The sequence below is a fragment of the Chlamydotis macqueenii genome, chromosome 1 (assembly GCF_036417535.1).
Source record: "Chlamydotis macqueenii isolate bChlMac1 chromosome 1, bChlMac1.mat, whole genome shotgun sequence".
In the NCBI taxonomy this organism is placed as follows: Eukaryota; Metazoa; Chordata; class Aves; order Otidiformes; family Otididae; genus Chlamydotis; species Chlamydotis macqueenii.
In genome coordinates this window covers 173,105,956-173,131,031 of record NC_141556.1, presented here as the reverse complement: position 1 = coordinate 173,131,031, position 25,076 = coordinate 173,105,956, and the positions used below count along the sequence as shown (strand labels likewise).

General features: G+C 37.0%; 1 long non-coding RNA gene across 2 annotated transcripts; it reads left to right on the top strand.

Moving 5' to 3' along the window:
* Window positions 1-1,885: 1,885 nt before the first annotated feature.
* LOC147602346 (uncharacterized) lies at window positions 1,886-24,628 on the top strand. Of its 2 annotated transcripts, none has more exons than XR_015257768.1 (5): window positions 1,886-2,025; window positions 11,741-11,865; window positions 19,175-19,243; window positions 19,555-19,630; window positions 24,288-24,628. It is a non-coding gene; the product is annotated as an uncharacterized LOC147602346 (long non-coding RNA). The 2 variants fall into 2 exon arrangements; XR_015257767.1 differs by lacking the exon at window positions 1,886-2,025 and adding an exon at window positions 2,083-2,211.
* Window positions 24,629-25,076: the final 448 nt, after the last annotated feature.

Below are 25,076 nucleotides of genomic sequence, written 5' to 3'. Positions count from 1 at the left end.
GATGTTTGGGCTTTTCTTGTGAGTTATAGTCCAACCCTACATTTTGCTTTGTTTCTTCCATTTTATTGATAGAAATCTCTTTTCTGCAGACATTTCCTTGGCCTCTGCCATATTGATCGCTGCTGTTGAGGGAGAATGAGTCTTCTGATTGCACTCTACTTGAGAGATTGTTAAGGCACAACAAACTTGGAGATGCTAAGCAGGTCACTGGACAGTCCTTCATAAATATTCAGAAGAAACAAACATTGTGGAAGACACTAATGCTGATAGAATTCACAGATATGCTAAGCAAGAATAAAGTATTTCCTGCAGAGAGCTCCTGTAGGGATTATACGGCCGTCTGATTTAATGAAGTTACACTTCTGACTAATGGCAAATGATGTTAACATTTTCCTTTCAATACCGAGGACTACTCTTTTTTCATTGTTTTTAGAAATGGTGGGGACAAAAAAAAAAAAAAAGGAATTCTAAGATGAATTATAAGTATTTTTTTTAGGAAGAGAGTACATTCACTTACAAAGTAGATTTCTATCCAAAGTTTAGAAACAAGTCTTTAATTGTGAGATACAGTATTTGCAATACAAGGAGCTAAACACGATTATTACTTTCACTGCTACCTAAATGATAGCAAAAGCGTATGTAAAATTACAAATAAATCCCTGTAGAATGATTTCTTACAGATCAGTAGAAACACTCTAGCTTTCCCATTGGATTATTTGATGAACAAGACAATTCATACTGAGGATTTTATTATCTATTAAATTTTGCAGACTAGCTTAAAAAAAAATCAAAAGGAAGAATGTTTTTCTGTCTAAAGAGCTGCATACTTTTTTTGGTAGAATTTTGCTTATTTTACTTCTAGTCACCATGCCACACTGCTAATACACATTTCATTTTCAGTCAAGAGAATCTTCCTAGCCTTCATCCACACTTCCGGCATCAAATTGTAAGAATCTTCCTTGGTCTTTACTCAAACAGAGAACCAGTCACTGGACTGAACAAATACACATAGAAGCAGTTGGCTAGATCTGATCTTGCACCATACTTAATGTGAATGTTTTTAATAGTTTCAGTGAGGCTACTTGACAGTCATCAAGTAGTAATGCAAACAAATATCTTAGAAATCCATCCTTTGAAAAAGATCCTTAGTCTTTCTGCTAAAAATACTTTGTTTTATTTTTTTTTTAATTTCTGCCCTTTTAGCTGTGACTAAGTAACAGTGAAAACTAGTTGTCTTTATTTCATTAGACTTTTTTTTTTACAAAGTTTGTTATGACAAGACATATACTGAAAGTTTTATCAAATGAGTAAGAACTTTCTTAGAAGAAGAGAAAAAAAATTGAGGATTTATGGATGTGCACACAGACACATGAACAAACCAGTCTGTTAGCAATGAATCAGAAAAAGAAAAAAGTGTGTTAGATTCTGTCAACCAACAGAAAGTGTCCACTCAAGTGTGCAAATGTGCTATATGTGTTAGCATGACATATTGTGGGAGCTATAGGTTTCAGGAATTAACTCTTACTAGTGTCTGCTCTTTCGCATCTACACAATATATTTTAAAGCCAACTTGCTTCAAAGGATAGTCAAATTTTGGTTCAGGTGACAGTTTTACAATAGAGGAAAATCTTTCTTTTTTGTGGCTCTGGTTAATCAGTTACACTGAGGAGTGGTAAGAAAAGCTCCTTTCACCTGCTGTGTCATAAGATTTGTCCTTACTACTGCAGGTAATAGCATTTTTAAAAACACACCAAAACCCCCCAAAAAAAACCTGTCCACAAGCAGCATTTGAGGATGAGTTAAACTATAGATGTTAAGAGGGAGAGGAAAAGTCACGATTCCATTTTATTATCCCACCACAAGAGGATGGAAGAGCTCTGAAAATTACTTTTCAATAGCTGGAAGGGCAAATACAAAGCAACTTCACTGCTCCTCTCAGATTTCAGCCAGGAACTAGACTTGCTTGTGACTTTTAATTCTGTCTAAATCTGCAAGCCTCAAAACCTTCAATATGAATAACCAAATGTAGGCAAGAATCTTCTCAGTCGCCTTAGATATTTAAAAGAACAACTTGTGTAAATACAAGCCTGTCATGTAGATTCAGCATAGTGAAAGAGAATTTCTGATATAGAATAGATTAAATGTCTTCCAGAAGGACCTGTTGCTCTTTTTACCTTACAGGAAACATTGACTTTTAAATGTCTAATTTAGGTAAGATAAATCCTACCCTCACTGTCCTTAACAGTTGTCCTACTGAAGGTTTAGGCTAATTTATTTATTTCTGTTTGATAAATGGGAAAGTATATCTTGCCTATTCACAGCTATTTAGGCAGTTATATTGTCCAGTAAATATTTATTCAGTCTTCTAACTAATTTTTCAACCTTTTTTTTTAATATACTGGGAAGTTTGGGGAAAGTTTCATTCACTTATGAATTACAGCTACTAAATTTGAATAAAAATAAACATGTTTAAAATGCCATTTTAGATGGGGTTTATTGCTTAAGTAAAACTTTTAAATATGCTCAAGAAATAAGAATAAAATATTGTATTAATTTTGCCTTGGGAACTAATTGATTTATTAGGCATAACAAAGTATCATCCATGTTTTAGGAGCTGATTTATTTTCTCCAGTCACCATAGAATACCTGTTATCCTACACAGCTTGTTCTTTTTATTCTTTTCCTCATAGAACAGAAAAGGAAAGAACACTCCTGCCTCTTTAACTTCCAATCAGTTTCTCATGAAACTTGCAAAGAAGAAAATATTTTCTTCACTCGAGGGAAGGAACAGCTCTTAAAACTTAATTAAATACTCTTACAGACTGTTTCAAAGTACTTAGCCAGTGTCTTCCATCTTCTTAGCAGACTAGGGGCAGTACTTCTTTTTCCTAGTTTAAATTACTTTGACAACTTATTGGTCAGTTAAGCAATAAAATATTTACTGTCATAATTTCAGATTTAATTTGAAATTGATTTATATTGATTTTTAAAAATAATATACAAGAAAATCATTAAAAGTATTTTTGAGCCTGCCTCAGTGTAGGAGGCTAGACCAACCAATCTCTGAAGCCTTTTAAAATCACACATCCCAGTGAATTGACTAACAAAATAATTTGCAGTATATTTTACAGAGTTAAATCTGTCTGTATGTACAGATACATATTGTGTATAACATAAATCATTTATTCATGTTGCATATGAAATAATTTTTTAAAAATTCAACATTTTTAATCTAGTGATTGGGCATCCTGTGATCAAAGTTAAGTTGGGAAGAAATACCACTATATAAATGAGAAAATATTTTTAAATAAATCCAGATTCTAATTGTCATTACAATTGCATTTGTGGGGCTTAGTTTGTTATTTTTTGTCTTTGATTGATACTTATTAATAAACCCATGCATTGCTACACCATTCCTAAATGTACAAATAGCATTTCCTGGTTTTCATCTTGATATGTCTTTGATCTTTTCAATCATAAATGTCTAAATACAGAGCTTGCAAAAAGAAAATACCTTTAAGGTAGGCAGTGAAACCTAGATCATGTCATTATAACCTTTATTTCTGTTAATTAGGCAGTGGGTGTCCTGTGGCCTTCTGACATTCATGCAAATATCATTAGCCAGCTGCGTTACTCTCTGACAGTCATATCAATACTGCTAGATTCAATCCCAAACTGGACATTCACATTAATCTTTCTCTCACAATCCTCTACCCAGAAATAAAACTTCAGAGGAATAAGGCACCTTCATTCCAAAACAAAGGTGGTCAATGGATCAATGTCTGGATGGAGATCAGTGGCAAGTGGTGTCCTTCAGGGATCTGTGTTGAGACCAGTACAATTTAATATCATCATCAGTGACATAGACAGTGAGATTGAGTGCATCCTCAGCAAGTTTTCAGACAACACCACACTGAGTGCTGCGGTTGACATGTTTGAGAGATGAGATGCAATCCAGAGGGACCTGGACAAGCTTGAGAAGTAGACCTATGTGAACCTCATGACGTTCAAAAAGATCAAGTGCAAGGTCCTGCAGATGGGTTGGGGCAATCTCCATTATCAATACAGGCTGGAGGATGAAGGAAATGAGAGCAGCCTCGAGGAGAAGGGCTTGCGGATACTGTGAACAGAAAGCTGGACATAGCTGCCAATGTGCGCTCACAGCCTAGAAAGCCAACCATATCCTGGGCTGCATCAAAAGAAGCATGGCCAGAAGGTTGAGGAATGTAATTCTGCCCCTCCATTCTGCTCTGGTGTGACCTGATCTGGAGTACTGTGTCCAGCTCTGGAGCCTCCAGCACAGGAAAGACGTGGATCTGTTGGACTGGGTACAGAGGAGGGCCACAAAAATGACGAGAGGGATGGAACACTTCTCCTATGAGGACAGGCTGAGAGAGTTGTTCAGCCTGGAGAACAGAAGGCTCTGGGAAGACCTTATTGTGGCTTTTCAATACTTGAAGGGGGCTTATAGGAAAGATATGCACAGACTTTTTTTTTTAGTAGGGCCTGTTGTGGTAGAACAAAGAGTAATGGCTTTAAACTAAAAAAAAAGTGTAGATTTAGACTAGATATAAGGAAAAAAAAATTCACTATGAGGGTGGTGAACTACTGGAACAGGTTACCCAGAGAAGTGGTAGATGTCCCATCCCTGGAAACATTTAAGGCCATAGCTGATATACAAAACAGCCCAAGTTGGAATTTGCAGGATTTGTAGGAAGGAAAAGTTTGAGACTTTGTTATTAGGTACAAAGAATTGACTTTGTCTGTAACTGGAGGATATGTACATATGTTTAGCTTAAAAATTTTAATTCACATCCAAAAAATTGAAAAATAATATGTTTCAGAAGACAGATAATCAGTTTAGGACTGCAAGGGATTGCCATGGTCATTTAATTTAACCAACGTAGCACAATGCATAAGCAAATCCACCTGATAAACATGACTTTGTCAGAGCCAGCAGATATTAGAGCAAGTATCTCCAGTCAATTTTAACATTTATAGGAAATAATGCAATTTGGAGATTTCTAAATACATAGACACCTGATTGTAGTTAAGAAATGTAAGCAAATACAAGGAAAATATTTTTCTCAGCACATTGTGAAATGGTTGTCTCTTCGCTAAGGCTGAAAATGATCCTGACCTATAGTTTTAAAATACCATCACCACATACATACTGCTAAAGTAGCAGACAAAAAAAAAATGTGTTCCTTTGGATGCAAAGTGCATGTAAAAGCTTTTATGTGTTTAAAATGTTTTCTTTTAAATGATTTTTAATAAATGTAGAATTTAGGAAAGGCAGAATTCCCTTCTTCTCCACTCCCCTTCACAGTCAAGATAATAAAAAGGTTTCCTATAGAAATGAGCTACAATAGCTTCCAAGAGCACAATGACTTTGTAGACAAATGCACAGTCATAACACACAATAGTTCACATTCAACACTGGATGCAATAATTATTTTAATGAGAAAGATAATGGCTAGCCAGGACATTTGTGCTAGTCCCTTGCTATATTAGAGAAACGTTTTGAAAGTTTAAAATTTGTCATAGGCATCCACCCAGCCAGTGAAGGAAAGAGCTTACGGTCAGTGACCCAACAGTTACTGTATCTGGTGTGTGGAGCACAATGGGCACTGAGCATTGTCCCATGTGTCGAGTAAAGAACTCTGAACTAGAGCATTCCAGCAGAATATTAGTTCTTTAAATTAGTGCTATGTCTTAACATCACTGCAGAAACTGAAGCACCGTGAAAGGATTAATTCAGGTATAGTCAAATAAATGTGTACAGAAATTCACCCTGTTTAGCTAAACAAAGTCTCATTATGCTTACACATTTAGTAAATGCTCTTAAAATTGTATTTGTGGTGCACCTTAAGTAGTCATCTGTGATTATGAAAAGAAGATAGCAGTGCTACTGCCTGCACATGATAACATTTTATTTATTTTGTAGAGGACTAAATGACTGCTGTATGAAAATACAATGGTGATTCAGGACAAAATCTAGCATTTACTAAGTTTTTGGTTTTTACTTTTCCTTTTGTTCACTAGAAAGCTCCAAAAAAAAAAAAAGTATTTAACTATATTTTGTTAGAGGAAAATATATCATACTGGATCCAACAACACAAGAGAGGCAAGACTGTTGCTGCTCGGTGCTCCCTTATGCAACCAGTAGTGAGGCTGGTGGTGTATTCCCAGCAGGCACGTGCACACACAGCACAGATATGCACTACATATATACAGTTCCCTGCATCACGGACACATAAGCCCTCCAATCTGTGGTCTGACCGCAGTTATTGCACTCACACCCCCATACACACATATGCACACAGAACAGAGGCCCCTTCTAATCCAGGAAAGAGAAATGAATTTAATAAAATCATAAAACAGATTGTACTTGTCAGGTGCAGAGCATAGCTAGACAAGTATACTGACTAACAAGCTATTTACACACAAGTAACCCTTTCTGTCCCCTTAGAGCTCTATTTTTCCACATTTATTCCTCCCCAAATCACCTCACCTAAGCCCTCTCCTTTTTCCTGCCTTTGATTTCTCCCTTAAGCTTCCTGTAATAAATCCTGCATAATCCCAAACTGCTCTTCCCCTGCACTCCATAATGTGCTCCACCCCTAAGCAACAGTTAGTCTGAAAGGTGACCTGGAGAGCTTTTCCAGATTACTCATCTTGATGGGTTTTATGCCTGGACCATGAGGCTGATGGCTCTGCTGGGACAGCCCTGAGATGGGCCCGGAAAAGATATTCCCTCCTTGGAGGTCCGTAATTTGGGTCCTGCATGCCCTGTGCTCCTCTGGGTTTGTGGAGATGGGGCTTTGATGGGCTGATAGCCCCTGTAATGGGCCTGAGATCAGCTCAGCAGGGTATTATTTGAGCTCCCTATACTGTCATTTTCTCTCGGAGCTCCTCTGTGGAGAAGATAGTCTTTATCACATAATCTAAATCTTTAGAATGACAGGAGCCAGTGAATCATCATGTGTCTAAGTATACTTCAACCAATACAATGCACTTGAATTTCCAAAACTCTTTGAAATGGCTCCTCACTAAAGACTCTTGAAGAAACTAAACTGACAGAGGAGTAATCATGTATTGGATTACACGATTAAAAGGTAGAAATAGGTAGTTGATTTTCACAAAGGTCAACAATGGAGAAGTATGTAATAGTGAGGTAACAAATTTACAAAATAAACAATATTTTCCAGAACTATCTCTGCTAAAACAGAAGTAAAAAGTGAATAGGCAGTAAAAGAGCAGGTGGTACAGCACATTGCTAAGTGCAATGGAATCTTGACTGTGCAAACAAACTGATGGGAAGATATTTCGGTACCCTCTGTGAACAGATACCTGTTGCTTCTTTAGAATGATGGCAAGGCAAAGAGAATTTTAGGAATTATGTAAAAAAAATAAAAAAGGAATACACACAAAAATAGAAAATGCCATTATGCTACTGTATAAATATGTAGTACATATTCCTCAAGTAACACACAATTCTCTTACTATCCTGCTTTGAGAAGGATGTGGTGATGCACAGAATGGGATGCATCTATGTAGCCAAATAATTTAGACCCCTTTTTCATTACAGTATACAGAACCCCTTATCTTCTAAATTGCATGCACGTTACTTTGTTATTGGGCTCTCCCTTTTGTAATGAATGAACTAGTTCCTTCCAAAGCAAACCTGAATGAGGTTCTGGGAGCACTTCAGTAAATACTATAGGTGGTATGTCAAAAATAGTACAGGGTTTGTCTCCCAGCATCTGAAATGGTCCTTCAATGCTGTCTGAATAGAATTTGCACCTTCAATTACTTCTCATGCTTTCCAGGCATGTCCTAGATCATCCTAGATCATATTCATTAAAAATATGGTATAAAACTGACTTTCTGATCAGTTACACTTCTGCTTCTGGCATAGCAAAGGAGCAGAGAGTTGGGCTCAATGATCCTTATGGGTCACTTCCAACTTGAGATATTCTAGATTCTATAGCTTAGTTAAATATTAGTTAACAAGTGTGTGTGCCTAAGTGTGAACTATTGGATAAATGTGAAGCAAAAAAAAGGAGACCTAGTTCAAAAAGAGACGGGACAAAATCACAGGAATTAGACCATTCATGGTTCTGCATCACTGCTGTCTTCAGTTCAGGGAGTCCCTAACCAATGACTTCCAAAAGCTCTGGTGGTACATCAAGGAAAAAATCACTGCATAGGTAGTTTCTTTCCCACACTCTTTCCCTAAGCATCCACTTACTGAACCATGATCTTACTTGCATGGACATTAATTCTGATGCATTACATGAGTTATATTTTTGACCTTTAATTCAGAGGGATTTAAAGGCAATATAGGAAAAATAAGGGAACTCAGCGATCCTTTTTTTTTTCAAATTGAAAAAATGTTAGTATAGAATCTGTGCGGAGGAGAGAGGAAACAGAGCTGAACTGTCTACATAAAGTCTGTGAGGGAAGGGAGGAGTGAACAATATGCCTTTTCCTTTTGTAACTTCTATGATTCTTTCAACCTTTATCCAGTTGCAATGCGACACTCCCACAAGTATACTTTCAAGTACTGAAAGGCCACGCACTAGGATAACTTCACATTACTGCATATTCAAAAGAATCATTATGTGACAACAACCAATAAGTGTTTCAAAAAACATGTTGCTGTGATATATGCATGTAAGAGAAGCCATTTAAAAAGCACTCATAAAACTACATCATTCTAACTCCTACCTTCTTATATCTTCTTCAGATTTCTAACACCTAAGAAGAAATCATCGTACTGCTAGAAAGTAATTCTGTAGTAGACACCATAAAGGGACTCATTGCATGCTCATTTAAAAAAAAAAAAAAAACAAAGCATTGACTTTTATATCTCCAGTGTAGGAGGTACTGCGAATAATCTGCAATTACTGGCATGTGAAGAGATGTCCATTTTCCCACTTCAATTACTGAATTTGGAAACTACAGTGGTTTCCATACTAGAGTATGTATTAAAAACCAGTGGCCCAGGTTTGATTACTTGAATGGGAAATTAAAAGCAGAATCAGAAGCTAAAATTGAACCATCTCTCTGTTATCTTCCTTAGCACTGTGATGTGAAAAATAAATATCAGCTTTTACATAATTCAACACTTACTCTGAAGGCTCGCAAAAAAAAAAAAAAGAAGCAAAACAAAAAAGATAGAAAAGAACGACCAGAATATCCCTTACTTGAGAAACTTGAAAAGATCTTAGGTTTTAAGCAAGTGTTTATACCCAACCTTTGAAATTCATAACCCTTAGAAATACCTTACGGTAGTATTAGTTTTCATATTAGTTATTTTGTTCATTCTAGCTTATGCACTGCTATGTATATATTCATGTATATGTTACTTATAGTAATATGCACATACCATATATAAGGTATACTTAGAAATATATATTACAAATATGAAAAATATTTTTAAAATCTAAAAGAATCCAAACATTAGATGGCTTATAGGCCAAGTCCTGAAATGTAAATGCAACCAGTACCAACATGTAGGGTAGTAATCAATGGACAGTATGTAACCTATAGTTAGCAAAGGAGTCATGAGACGTATGCAAGGGCTAACCACTACTTCTACAAAAAAAAAAAAAAAAGTAGCAAGGAAGCTTTAATCACATTGTAGATTTAACAGGAATTACACTTTTTGAGATCTCACTTGAAAAACTAAGAACCTCCTTTTCATCATGGCAAGTACTTAAATAAGTAATTAAAAGGGTTTTTTAAAAGTACTTGGGAAGCTGTTTGTTTAAAGGAGATCTGTATCAACAGAATTTCAGCATTTAATATCCTGATTTACTTTTGAGTATCCCAGTGAAGCCTTCCTACATCTCCCGGACCCAAGACCATTTAAACTCAAGTTTTACATTACTTAAAGGGGTAAAGGGATGAAGTGACACGAGCAGAAAAGGAGTCTTGGCCCTGATGTATAGACTATCAATTCTTTCTGTCTATTCCAAACAAACTTTTTTCTTTAGATAAATTGAGCTCTTGAACCTGTAAATGAATAAAGATAAATCAGGTTTAACATAACTGCAGACAAACATTAAAATGAATGCAACTGGAGTTCAACTGAGGCATTTATAACAGGCATAAGAAATTATCCATTTTTTCTCTCTTCCCTTTTACATGAAAAGAATGTCTCCTTTTCTACTCAGAGATTGCTACCGGTTTATTTTTCGCTTGTGTTTGGTACAGTGCAAAGACATACATACTTGCACGCTTTCTCACTGATGCTTGCCTTTGTTCTTCCCTGTTTTGTTGCTCAATTAATATCAAACAAAGGTCAATCTGACAAAGTATATGGCCGGTGTTTGTGTATAGAGAAACATAATGGAAAACTTGTAGTAACAGGAGTCCCATGTGCCAAAGAAAATGTTAAAAAGCCTCTCCTTAGTGACAAAGTGAGCTTCATTTGTACTGCATAAGTACCCTACTACAAAAGCAGTCTTGGACTTCCATGGGACTACTATGAATATGTTTATAATATGATTAGGCAGGCAAAGCACTCCTAAAGTGCTGCATCACTAGTCTTGTGACTGTTATACTGCTGTAGTGGGACCTCTTAGACTTCTAGTGGGCTTAAATAGCACTACTTATAAGTGTACTTATTTCTTACTTAAAATGAAGAGAATTTTACTGGCTGATGGCATGAGGCTTGAAGAATGATATTAGTGTTACAAATAGTGACAGATTTTTACTCACTTTACTTCTGTGACTCACATTGTGGCATTACGTCACAATTTTTGAATCCCATGGAACAGAGTTCAAAATAAATCCCTGTTCACCAAAAAAATAGAAAACACTGATCAAACAGATTAATTTAATGCACATTTGTGAACCACTAATATGGTATTCTCCTGGGGGACTCAGAAGTGTTGATGTGGGACTACCAGCCATGGTGCTACACCACAACTGTTAGAATTTCTGGAGACGTCTAGATTTGCATTTTCTTTGTAGTTTCATTAACATAATTGGAAAACAGACTTAATTAGTGTTTTAGGACTATTCATTTTGTTTTATTTTTACTTTTTTTAAATTCCTAAAGAGATTTTTTTTTTTTTCACTAGGGTAAGATATTGAGCTGATAACCCTGAAAAATGAAGCTCTCTTTGCTGCTACACAGAGAGTGTATAAAGGCTAGTAACAATCCAGGTTTACTGGTCAGGGGTTTTTTTTGTTTTGTTTTGGTTTTTTTTATTTTATTTTCTTGTGATTTTGTTTTTTGTTTCTCTTTTCTTTTTCTATTTGTTGATCTATTGTGACAGATTTTGTTCTAAGTTCCTAAATATATGAATATCTGGGCTTCATTCTACACTGACTGCTAAATGAGAGCATTCAGAAAAGCACATCTTTTAAGCTCTCTCAAATCAGGCACACAAAGCCATTACTGCTGTAAAAGAACAGGTTATTATTCCTAAGGATGGGATGGCAATAGGTATTTTTATACTTTTCCTCTCTGTGACATCCTATGTTTAGTGTTTTTGCATGTCTTTGATTCATGAAAGTGTAGGCCATACAAGTATAGTGTCCTAATGGAATGCTGCTAAAGGAATAGTCCTGAAAATGTTGTTTATCTCCATCAATAGCTTTATCCCCATTTCTGTTTATGATTTTTATATTCCTGTTTTTCCTCTGACTTTGTTTCTTTTTTTTTTCTGTCTCTTCTGACCAAACTGATCTTGGTAGAATAATTTTTCCTCTTTTTTTTCAGAATCTTTGCCTTTACGGACAAAACTGTCAGTTAGGGTCACATATGATTACTTTACTGATCTACCAGCACCATGACTGAGACTGACAGCTTATTTTAGGCAGGACTTCAAACAACCAACAGCTCTGGTAAGAAATCTGAGTTACTTATTACTCAGTCAGATATGAATTAGCAACCTGAAGGTGAAAGACTCCATATCCTTCTACACTTTGTCATTTAGTTCTTCTATTTAAAGTCATTTATTTATTATAACAGCAAAACAATTTTTGAAAATGAAAACCAAATGTAACAATCACAGAGGCAAAAGTGAGGCGAAGATTAGTCTATTTACAAAGATATTTAATTATTTTGTTGGCTTAGTTAATGGTATTGCCTCCAAAACATCATTTGTAAAGGATGCTGAGAACTTGGGCATAAAATTGTAAACAAAAGCAACAAGATACTTGCAAATGTTTGCAGCAGCATTAGGTTTGTCATCACCTAAATATTTCTAATGTGGGCCCCTTAGCCTCATCTGGACAGTAATGTATGACTAAAATTTTGATTCCTAATGAATCAGTTGTTTAATGTAGATGCATAAAACCCTCACATCATCAGACTAGATGTCTTTCAAATCAGAAAGATTGCTTCTAGAAAACTCAGATACATAAAGAAGTCCACACAATGCTTGAACTGAAAGATATTACTCAAGAAAATATTTTAATTTTTCATATAAAACCTTTAATTTTTCCATTCTGATTTTGTGTAGATCTGGTTAATGCAGGTCTAACCTAGGTTCTGCTTGTAGAAATAAATTACGGATTAATTTAAGAACTTAACCACAATGCCAAAATATTACAGAATCCATAGTAATCCATAGCCTTTTAGGATATTCTTTCTCTGCTCTAACTGATTAGTCTGTCCATTTATTAGACTGCAACATTTACTTATGTCGGTTGCTGTTATGTATGAAATTTTAGATTTCTTCTACTGCTTTAAAGATTAGGTAGTACTACATTTGCTGAAATAGAAGTGAAATTAATCAGGGCAAAAGAGACAGCTCCAATTTCATCATTTTCCTGCACCTGTTAAATCCTGATAGAATACACTGAAGAAGTGGATGTGCACATGAAGAGTACTATTACTTAGACAGTGAAAAGATATGTTGGATTTGATGATGAAGATCAAGTGCCAGATTTTCTAGCAGGACTAAACTGCTATAGCTTCATGGAACTGAATCACAATGGCCACAAGGAGTGTAATAGCATTGGGGACTGTGGAGAGGGAGCTGGCTGAGCAATGATAATCCAAGTTGCCTCTTGTGAATGTTAGAGGGCAGTTTGTTAATCAGAAGTTGTTAAAACAGTTGTTTGAAATGTTGCCACTGGTCAGGATCTTTCTAAGCAAATGAGTAATCCTGACAGTACTAATGATACAAATTTATCACTGAGGTTGTGTTTGTATGTTTTGTAGTTTCCAATGTTACAGGAAAATGGTGGTGGCTGGTTGAATGCTTTTTTTTTTTTTAAATGAACATTTTAAGTACATAATTTTACTTCATTTGTGCCAGAAAATTGCCCAAACACCTCCATTAGAAATAAAGCAAATCTGTTCAATACTATCTGAACAGCAGGCAGTATATGCTTTATTGAACAGAAAAGCTTTAACAAACCTTATCGTGTACACATGTTTGTACTATCAAAGTCTGCTTATTTACTCACAAGTTTAGGAAAAATATGGGTGCTACTACATAATAAACAGTGGTTTACTACCCTTCTTTTTTATCCAGGTGGTTGATTATATGGTATGGGATATTTTTGCAGGTGGTATAGAAAATCATATATACCAGCTGCTGCGCCCACTGAGCAACACTTTGCTAAATGACACAGCACCAATCACATATAACAGCATCTAATGACTCTAGAGTGGTATCTTTACTAGATGTATCTTTTCCTCATTGAGAAAGAGCCTTTGAAAATACTTTTACCTGCCTCTGTTTTTCTTGCATACTGTGTTAGGTAAAGGAAAAAAAAAATATCCAGGAGAAACATAAGTGATTTTTAAAAACTCCACAATAGTACAAAGCAAGGTAGCGTAGCAGAGATGAACTGTGTACTGGATGACTTGGCATGCTGCCACTAACACTTGGCATAACTCACTTGTTGCTGGCACTGGAGATGTTAGATGTACTGGCCACTGGGCCTCCACTATAAGCACTTTACTATGTGTCATCAGTATCGACATACTGCATAAACAACTAGATGAACCTTGCACCAAAATGATAACAAATAGCATTTCAATAGTTTCACATAAATCTGAAAATATAGTAGTACTTGACATTACTATTTAGTATTGTTTCTGAAGGCTCTGATTATCACTGAGCACCATTAAATTTAGTCTACTGAACATCAGCTCTATGCTTGCTTTGCCTATGAGTATGGTGTGAAGAAAGCAGTAGTACAAAATTTCTCTTCATTTGGTAACTTATGGGAGGGCATCCATGGTATTTGTTGTTATTTGTGCAATTAACAGTCATATTGATCACTTGCTTATTTCAGTTAATAGTGGATAAGCTGTCCGCTTCTTCTCCTTGCTGTAATTAATGAAAGTAGATATTAACTGTTACTGGAGAAACATAACTGTTTCTTTACCTCCTCTACTTCTTATTCTGAAGCATGGGACATGTTAGAAAATGGCCAAGGTTGGTCCTGGGTGACCAGTAGATTAAGAACTTTTCATAGCTACATGATGCAGGTTTGTAGTAGAAACACTATCATAGCTTACATTTTCTCCTTAACTTTGGTAGAGAATTTAACATTTTTGAGAAAAATATTCCTCATGCTTGGATTCCCTGAAATTCCTTGTATTTTTAGGTAATGCCAACACTGCCTCTGTCTCCTAAAAAGCAGCATGATTACTTCTTTCTCATGAAACATGGTTATAGCACAACTCAACAATATGATGGGTTTTACGTGAAAGGCATGTGAGATCACGTGCTTGTGCCACAACTCCAAGTTCTTGAAGTTGAATGCTGTGCTCCAAGTCCTCTAAATCTATCTAAACATGTGGACTTTTTACTCAGTTGGAAGCTGTCAAATCACTGAAGAAGATTTAAACTACCACATGCAGAATTGCTTCCTGCTGTGGCTAATGAAGGAGATACATAGTAACTTTAGTGACATTATGATTTTTTTTTTCTTGTAATAAAGTGTCCTTTTCTGTGAAAAAAGATGTGGCGTTCTCATCAGTACTTTGTCATTATTAAATGATACGTACAATTAAGCGATACTATGGATAAGTTTTCTAAAAGAAGGAAGCAGAACTGCTTCACTTCTGACATTACACTGGGCTGAGTGAATATAATGAATGCAAACTGATGTTGGCAAGGACAGAAAGTGATGAAATAGATGGACTGTGTGATGTACACATCTTTATGTCTCTAAAATATAAGTGGAGGAGAAAAGACTACTCTCTGTTAAATTATTCAGATTACTTTTTAAAAGAAGAGAAAGGGAGAGGAAGCAGCATGTACAAATATACATTTGTTTACATGAAGCTACATAATAAAAGACACTTGAACTTTTTCTGATTCTGGTCACCCTTTATTTTGTTTAGCTATCTGAGACCTTTTCTTTTTCCTTTTTTTTTTTTTCCTTGTTTCCACTAGCAGTCCTTTCAGGAGCATGTTGACAGCTTTGAGCTGACAGAGAATCATTATAATCAGTGTAGAAGATATAAAGTCACAATGAGAAAGGAATTCATGTTTACAGTAGTGGGGACCACACACTGTGATAGTTTGCATTAGAAACTCAGCAGGGGGAGTGTGAAAAGCTGTAGCATTATAATAGATATGGGGGCTTCTTGGTATGAATAGGTCGCCTGTGTTCAAGTACCTGTCTAACATGTAACAATCACAAAATATTATCATATTCAGCAGGGCCATTATTGCTGCTACATTGAATATGTAGCCTCTTAATATTCCCCACACTCTCAAAATATGAAAAAGATACAACCTCAAATAATGGATTCCCCTTAACAATGTCAGTAGTGCATTTCAGCACACATTACCACAAAAAGAGAGGAGATTGAGGCATACACATGAACAGATCAAAACCATATGGAACTGGTATTATGTCAGAGTAAGGTTATTCCTTCAGGTAATTAAAAAACTTTAAGCCAAAATGCAGAAACAAACACTTGAAACAAAAAGAACAATCAAAGCTTTACCTGTAAGGTCTGAAAAAATATTTTTTTAAAATGTCATGATGAGCAGAAGTTTATAGCAGCTCATGACAGGTTCAAAAAATCCAGCAAGTGTTCTCTGGGGAGATATATACATGAAGTAAAGATTCAAGTCTGCGATAAGTCTCCAAAATTTTTTATTTCTTTCTCATCTTCTTTTTACTTCAGGGTTATGAGATGAACTGTAGGTAGTTTAGAATCATAGAATCGTAGAATGGTTAGGGTTGGAAGAGACCTTCAAGGTCATCTAGTCCAACCCCCCCACCACCCCCCTTGCAAGGAGCAGGGACATCTACAACTAGATCAGGTTGCTCAGAGCCCCATCCAACCTGGCCTTGAACGTTTCCAGGGATGGGGCATCAACCGCCTCTCTGGGCAACCTGTTCCAGTGTTCTATGCCTCTCATTGTAAAAAAAAAAATGTTTTCCTGATGTCTACTCTGAATCTGTCTCCCTCTATTTTAAAACCTTACCCCCTCGTCCTATCACAACAGACCCTGCTGAAGAGTTTCTCCTTGTCTTTTCTGTAGGCCCCCTTGAGGTACTAGAAGACCGCTATCAGGTCTCCCCAGAGCTTTCTCTTTTCTACGTTGAACAATGCCAACTCACTCAGCTTGTCCTCATAGGAAAGGTGCTCCAGCCCTCTTATCATCTTTGTGGCCCTCCTCTGGACCCTCTCCAACTGGTCCATGTCCTTCTTATGTTGGGGGCTCCAGAACTGGACACAGTACTCCAGGTGGGGTCTCACCAGGGCAGAGTAGAGGGGGAGAATCACCTCCCTCGACCTGCTGACCACACTCTTCTTGATGCAGCCCAGGATGCAGTTGGCTTTCTGGGCTGCAAGGGCACACTGCCAGCTCATGTTGAGCTTCTAATCCTCCAGCACACCCAAGCTCCTCTTCTCAGGGCTGCTCGCAATCCATTCTCCACCCAGCCTATATTTGTGCCTGGGATTGCCCTGACCCATGTGCAGGACCTTACACTTGGCCTGGTTGAACTTCATGAGGTTCTCACGGGCCCACCTCTCCAGCCTGTCAAGGTCCCTCTGGATGGCATCCCTTCCCTCCAGTGTGTTGACAGCACCACACAGCTTGGTGTTGTCAGCAAACTTGCTGAGGGTGCACTCTATCCCACTGTCCATGTTGCCGACAAAGATGTTAAAACCAGGGGTGGGCCCAAAACCAACCCCTGAGGAACTCCACTCGTCACCAGTCTCCACTTGGACACTGAGCCATTGACCACCACTCTCTGAGTGTGGCCATCCAGCCAACTCCTTATCCACCGAGTGGTCCGTCTATCAAATTCATTTCTCATGTCTCATGTCAAATATATGTCTCATGTTTTAAATCACAAACAAATCTCTAGGAGACAGACATCAAGCAGCAGAAGTTTGACTCCAAGATTCTGGTTACAGTAGCAAAAGCTACATTTTATCGCTGTTACGACACACGACACTATGTCAGAAGAATGTTAAGGTGACACAGGAAGGCACTTAAAAGTTGAGAGACACAAGTAGTACTTTTCAGCTTTCCCCAGTGGAATGGAGGGGTGTTACTCTCTTCATTTTACAAATAAGCAACTCTAACAGGCAAAGATTGAGACCAGGGGATATGATCTTTTTTGACTGCCTGAATGGAGATATCATGGACCTGATTGTCAGAGCACTTAGAATTTAATGGAGTAAATTAAGTCTGCTTTAGCTTAGACACCTAAATGGATTGAAATTAGACACCTTAAGTTAGTGGAGGTGAATTATAGCATCACAAAATCCCATCCTAAATGTTCAAAGAGCATCTCCCATTGACTTCAGAGTGAATAAGCATTTTGGAAAACAAAACTGCCTCCATGAATGGCCCATTATAAACAGCTGTGAAGAGATATCTGCCCATAAGTTGACAGACAGCTTGCCCACAATGTTGGTGGTCAGCTGTCTTAACCACAGAATTATTGTGTTTTCTTCTTTGCCACAGCTGATCTGATTACCATCACACTAGTGTCTGAGTATTTGACATTGTGTAAGAATGGAGATAGATAGCTAAATCAAATACATTTGTTCCACAGTCATAACTCTCTAAGGTCAGCATGGTGTGTCCACAGTTACATTATGAAAAAAAAAAGGGGCATAGGAAATAAGATTCCACACAGGACCCTGATCACCCACAATACTTAATTCTTTGATTCTACCTTGTGTCTGGTTTAGTTTGTTCCAAACAGATTTCTCTTGCGGAGAGACCTAGCAGCTAGTAGACTGGATGCATGTTAACAAGAACTATTTGTTCTTAGATTGAAGGGCTGGTCCCCTTTTATTTAGTTGATAAACACACTGATATTTATCAATGTAACCCTGTATGTGCCTGCTTCTAGGCATTTTCAGCAGCAGCTATGTCCTGACAAATCTGAGTGCTCAACTTCATGGTTACACTTCAGCTCTGTTCATGAACTCATGCATCAAATCTGAACTGACATGCTCAGAGTTATGACTTTCACCTCCAAGAAAACACTAGGGGTAGGTCATTCCCAAATACTCTTCTTCCCTATATAAGTTTGGGACACTTTCCCAACATGGTAACCTAGGTCTAGGTCTCTCCTTTACATGATGGGATGTAAGACCACGTCCCAAGTGAACACAATAAATAACAGGCTACAAGTATTTCTGAGGCAGGCATTTCTTATTCCTGCTTGTGCAATTTGCTCTGCTATGCATAAAGTAAGACTCACTGAAGCAAAGAATTCAATCTTTCCAAGTAAATGTCCTAACCACTGGTTGCTAGAAAAAAAAATGAGAGGAGGGTATAGCCACCCACCCTTCCAAAGAAAGGGCTTTAATGCCTATTCCCAGAAGAAAGTGGAAAATAAATGAATCTTCTAAGGGAGGAAAGCTGTCTGCTACCCAAAGTTAGAAATCTAGCCGCCTAAGAGGGAACTTACTTAAATGCTGGCATTACTCAGAATACTTTCTTCAAATCTAATTCTGGGATGGAAATGTTATAGTCAGATACTAAATTTGGGAGCTGAGGATTTCAGGAAAATGCAGGCCATCTAAAAAGTATCTCAACAACCTAAACACTATTTGTCAGTCTAGTGAGAGGAGTAAAGGTGTAAGAGAAATACATACTATTCACTTCAGAGGCAAGAATTTAGGCACAAGCTACTATTAAATAAAACTAGGTAAAAGCATATGTTTTAGCACTGACCCTTGCTCATGTCTGTTGTTTAGGTAAGACATAACAAACAGCAATTAAGAGAGCAGTACTTTCTCCTGAAGTGGAGCAAAGACCTGCTGCAGGTAAGCAGTGATATAGATCAGGCATAGTGGCCTTACCTGAGATAAACAATACTTCAGCAATTTATCTCTTCTTCCTTTTCTCCTGAGTTGGTAGAAACTGTGGCAGACTACAATGCATATATATTATCTCCTTCGTGTTTCATCATATGAGAGATTCATTACATATGTTACACCCATAGTTTTTTGTTTTCCCTGTTATACTCTAAAGTGAGGTCTACTCAGCTCTTAAAGTTTCATTCTTTTATGATCATATGTTGTCTGTATTTATGCCTTTCTGACTTTAGATATTGTCTTGCTCCTGTATTTTCAAGGCCTTTGTGATCTTCTTGAGCTTTTACTCTTTGGGGCTTGCTGTTATACAACACACAAGTCTAGAAGTAAAACAAGGTAAGAGCCTTCCTGATAAGATGCAGCCATGACTTTAATGTCCTCATCTTCTCCTAATGTTCAAAATTAATTTTTCTTGCTTCTATAAAAAATGAATTTACCACTGTGCTAGAGTCATTTTCACTTCTTTCAGTAAGGTAGGTAAACTATGCAGCAAAGAGATGAAGAGTTACTGGAAGGGGAGCAAAAGAAGAGAACAAGTCCACACTGTTGGTTTTTGGGGTTGTTTTATTTTGGTTTTGGTTTTGCCTTTGTACTCTATGGCACCTACATGGGAAGAAGAAAGTCTCTGTTATTGTTTCTAAGACTGCATTTTATTTGCTACATATTTAATGTAGATTAGGCACCTAAACTCTACATAACTCTTTTAATGAGTCTCAGTATTTGCCAAAGATCCTAGCATGAAGGGATACCAGAACAGGATTTGGTAACATCCAGTACTACTGTAATTCTTTAACCATCAGACCATGCTACCTCTATAATACTCTTGAGATCAAATTGAACTCACCTAATTAAGTGGAAATTTTGTCATAAACTCGGTTAAAACAGACTTCAGTATAGAATTTATGCCATATCTAGAGTTACGTTATTACACGAAATTAAAATATTTCTTTTCCTTAAGACAGTTCTGCATGAGTTCTCATTGTTAGGTGCCCAGCACAATAGTCTCTGTGTTCCATTTCAGAACTAGCAAGTAATAATACAAAAGCTAAATTTCTGTAGATGATAACTAAATAAATTAAACAGGCCAGAACTCCTAATTGCCACACAACAACCAAAATTTGGTTTATATAAGCAGCATTCTATGTGCTGCATTCATCTGTGCCAGCTACGCTAATTGCCTGGGCTGAGAGGATTATAACTTGGAGAAAGTAAGGTGTTATGTTGTATTACTCTGTAGCTAAGAGCTTTTTCCTATCGGGCAAAAAAAAAGGAAGAGCCGCCCATTCACCTCTATCCCCATTAATATTGACATTTGGAAGAAAAAAAATGCATGTTCATTGAAATGAACCATGTTTGATATCTGAAGGCTGATTTATTTCTTATTAAAAACTAAACTGTGTTGTAAGGATTTGTGTACAAAGCAAACCTGTTAAATACTTAACAGGGCATAACAAGAAAAAAAATGCATTCTTTAAGGAAGAATGCTGGCAGCAACATTGCTTCAGCCTGATTGGTACATTAGTAGTCCTGGCTGTGATAGAAGAACACCAATGTCAAGGAAATCTCATTAAAAATCCTTTGCTTTAGTAGATAATGGACTGTGTGGCTGAACTGTGCTGCTGTTGGTTTTCTGATCTGTGCTTTCCAGTTTTAGTCACTAAGCAAGGTTTCCTTATTAGCAAAACCTTCTGGCCAGAATATGCAGAACCGGATTAAACATCTGATGTTTACACAATGGATTTGATTACACTTCTTATACCTTTTCAAAGATCAGGGCTAAATCTAGTCCACTTACAAGTGAATGAATAGCTGTGGAGCCAGGTTGGTTATGAAACACCATGTGGCCTTTGCTGATAATGTTGCAATGGGAATTGTTTTCTAAGAGACAACAGAGGCCCAGGATCAAGACAAAAAAATAGACCTCAATTGGTAAAACTACAAAGAAGAATGAAAATTAAATGCATCTTATTAATAAAAAAGTGCTATTTGAAATATATATTTTATTTAACTTTATATAACTAATGACAGTTGATGAAGCTGATTTAAAGTCAGGAGTCTCCAGGGAATAGGAGACAAAATTCTATTCATCTGTTGAAATCCCAGGACATAAACATCAGAAATAAAGTATTTTCAAGTATCTCTTTCTAGGAGTCACAGTTGCATTGTTGTTAAATGTAATCAATAGTTTAAGTGAAAATGCAGGGTAGGGTTTATGGAAAAGGTAATTAAACCAGACAATATATTTGGCAAGTAGATAACAAACAAACAAAAAAGACTGGGCTTCAGACACACAGAAGTCTTATTTTTTCCAGCTAGGTTATTGATCTAATGAAAGATATTACTCCTTCCTATGAAATTTCCTCTTTTGGAAGGGATTTCCTTTTGGGAAAAGACATACAATTTCTCAAAAGAAATTCTTTTCATACAATGCATAATTAAACTATGGAACGCACTGCCACAGGATGTTCTGAAGGCCAGATGTCTAAATGAGTTCAGAAAGGAACTTGACGAGTTCATGGAAGATAAGTCCAACAGGGACTATTAAAAAAATGTCATGCCTGACTTCATACTCAAGTTTGAGAATTCCCAAAGCCATTCATTTGTGTAAGCTGGGAGAGCAAACCAGGAAAGTAGTTTGTTTGCTCCTGTAGTCTTTTCCTAGCAACCTGGGAGAAAATCCTGGGTCTCACTGACCTATTGTCTGTGTCTTTATATTTCTTTGTAATTCTATTTCCATCAAGGCCACTTAAATACATGCATTTGAAGTAAGCTAGCTGAAGCAGTGATTCAAGGCCTAAAGGTTCACATTGCTAAATTTACTTTGTGAGGTCTAAAAGTGAGCAGCTGCATTATGTGAATTGGTTACTGATCAATACTCGGTCAGTAAGACCAGGAGTGGTCAACCATTCCTCAGAACACAGTTGCGTTGTACTCAGCCTAAAGTATTACACACACACACATATTTATTTATTTATATATGTATTTTTGTATATATGTATAATTTATTTCAGTTTGGAATGCATTAGATACAGAAAGCACAACTCCCTGAAATGTATATTCTTTTTAATATTAGACAGTTGATTAATAAAAGTGAAGAAGAACTAACAGGAGAAGAATTTGCAACTATTCTTTCTTAGAGTAATACACTAACTTCTGAGCTATGGCTATATTCCATGTACTTTCTCATCTCTTAATCCCATTCTCTTGCCTCCTGGCTTCACCATGATCCAGCTGCAACAGAAGAGATGGAAGGTGTCCCTTAACCTTCTTGAATCCCCTAGTTTCTGCTATTAGGAGTTTTGAATCCATCACTTCAGTTCCATAGTTGTTGTGCAAAACGTAGGCACTACTACATTGTCCTCTTCTTGTCTTTTGATACCAAAAAAAGTCTGATGGTCTAGTCACATGCCTTCACATGAGAACTCTAAGGTCTGGATCCTCAGAAGGAAAAAAAGCAGCTTTAAAGATATGTTTATGTAGTCATTTCTGTAAGGCCCTAAATCTTCCCTTTGAGATTTACCACCTGAACCATCAACCTAACAAAATGTATTATGGTGTAAATTGAAAGGTAAGTACAGCACTGCGAGTAAACTGATACCACTTGGAATCAGAAACTAAATCCACCCTTCCTGCTGCAGGGATAAAGGATTGAAATAGGTCTGTAGTTCAAAGACTTCCAGCTAAGTGTCTTTTAGGAAGCTGGTTTTCACTTGGTTAGCTACAACTCCCAGCTAAAACACTAAAATTGATGGGGTGAAACTTCCAGTCAGTTCTAAAAAAAAAAAAAAAAGAAAAAAGTTAAATTTTTGGTTGTGAGTTTTACTGTGTTTTTTCTTTCTTTCTTTCTTTCTTTTTTTTTTTGTTTGAATTAACTAGAATTACTCACAAAGCCTTTCAGAATGGAAAGTAATTTAAGAAGCTGTTTCTTGACACCTTTCAGCTATTAGATTGCAGCTCCTAGCTTAGACTCCATAACTGACTATGTGTAGATAGGCTTAGTGTATGTTAACATATCAAACATGGACATAAATTTGATATATTAGCAGGTCTGCTCTGATTAAATTTAGGATCAAGATCTTAATTGCATCACTATATAAGCACAAGCTTTATCATATTGCTAACCTGCAGAGAAGGGCAGAGAGGCAAACATCTCTCTAAACGTACAGTTTTATATTATTTAGTCTTATTGACTACATCCTATTCAGCCTCAGAAACACTTACTTATTTGGAGTGATTGCATAGAGAACATAATCCCCCAGTTTCTAAAATCTGCATAAACTTATCTTGGGGCTGTCACTTTCTGTTAAGTGTCAGAATAATTAAATTGGCTCTGGAAACAAGAAGTCTTGTACTTATAGCCTATCATGGTTTTGGCTGGGATGGAGATAATTTTCCTCTTGGTAGCCAGCGTGTTCTGGATTTAGTATGGGATTTGGTATGTGAAGAATGTTGATAAACACACTGATGTTACGAGTTGTTGCTAAAGAGGCCAAGGACACTTTGCAGCTTCCCAGGTTTCACTAATATGAAGGTGCAGAAAGTTGGGAGGGATTTAGCCAGAATAGTTGACTCAAACTGGCCAAAGAGAGTATTCTGACCCATAAACATCATGCTCAGTATATAAGTGGGGGTTGGCCGGCGACGGTATCTCTCTCTCCCATTCCTTTGCCTGCTATTCAGTTTCTTTTCCATGATCACTGCTCAGGATGGGCTGTATTGGTAATTGGGACGTCAAGTGGTAAGAAATTGTGCATCGTTCATTTTATATATTTTAGTATCTCTATATTTTGTTATGACTGTCATTTTCCTTTGCTATTCTAGTAAACTGCCTTCATCTCAACCCATGAGTATTCCTTTTTTCCCACGTCTCTCCCCAGTCCTGCTGGGGACGGGGGGAGGGTGAGGGAGCAACTGTGTGGTGTCTATGTCTAAACCACAACATAGTCAAAATCAGAAGTCTTTTTACGAACCAAACTCTAACCTTTTTTTTCAGAGGTGGGATGGGAACCTTTTGTTCATCGGGTTCTCCTTTCCTCTGAGCAGCTAATTACGCACAATGGGAAGATGCCTCTAGTGGGCAGACAGGTGAGACTGCAGCCAGGAGAAGACCCTGGGAAACTCTTGATGAGAACCAAGTCTATATTAGGAAGCAGACTCAAGCCACGGTGGTGGAAAGGAGGAAACTTTGTGATGTAACCAGAGAAGTTGTTCTAGTACTGATAACTGCCTGAGATCCTGAGTGAAAAGCAAGATGAATGGGAAAGGTGTGTCTTTCCTATATATCAGACTAGATTTTATTCAATTAGAGTAATCTTCCTTCTTCTTGCATCATAATAAAACATGTATTTGAAAGCCTTTTAGTCTCTTCTGATGTATGAAATTCAAAGGACATGTGCAGTAGATCCAGTAGAAGACTGATTGATTCAGAGTCCAACAACAAAGATCCTTCATCATGCTAGATCTTCACAGGTTTCAGAAAACAGGGCCTTAAGGAGATACAACTCTCTGCACTCTAATATTTAGTAAAAATAGCTCCTATCTCTATGAAGATTAAAAGATTCAGGCTAATTTGATAGTCATTCCATGAATGGCTACTTCATCACATGTCTCTGATGCCTGCAGTTTATCTCATTTCATGACATATGACAGTCTGGCTCTCGAACTGGGACTAATGTGTTCAAGCTGGCTTTTAGTGTCCTGTGTATCATTTGGTTTAAGGAAAGAGGAACAGATCACCAGATCTCTCAGTTTTATAGATGCTACATTTGTTAGAAAAGAATAT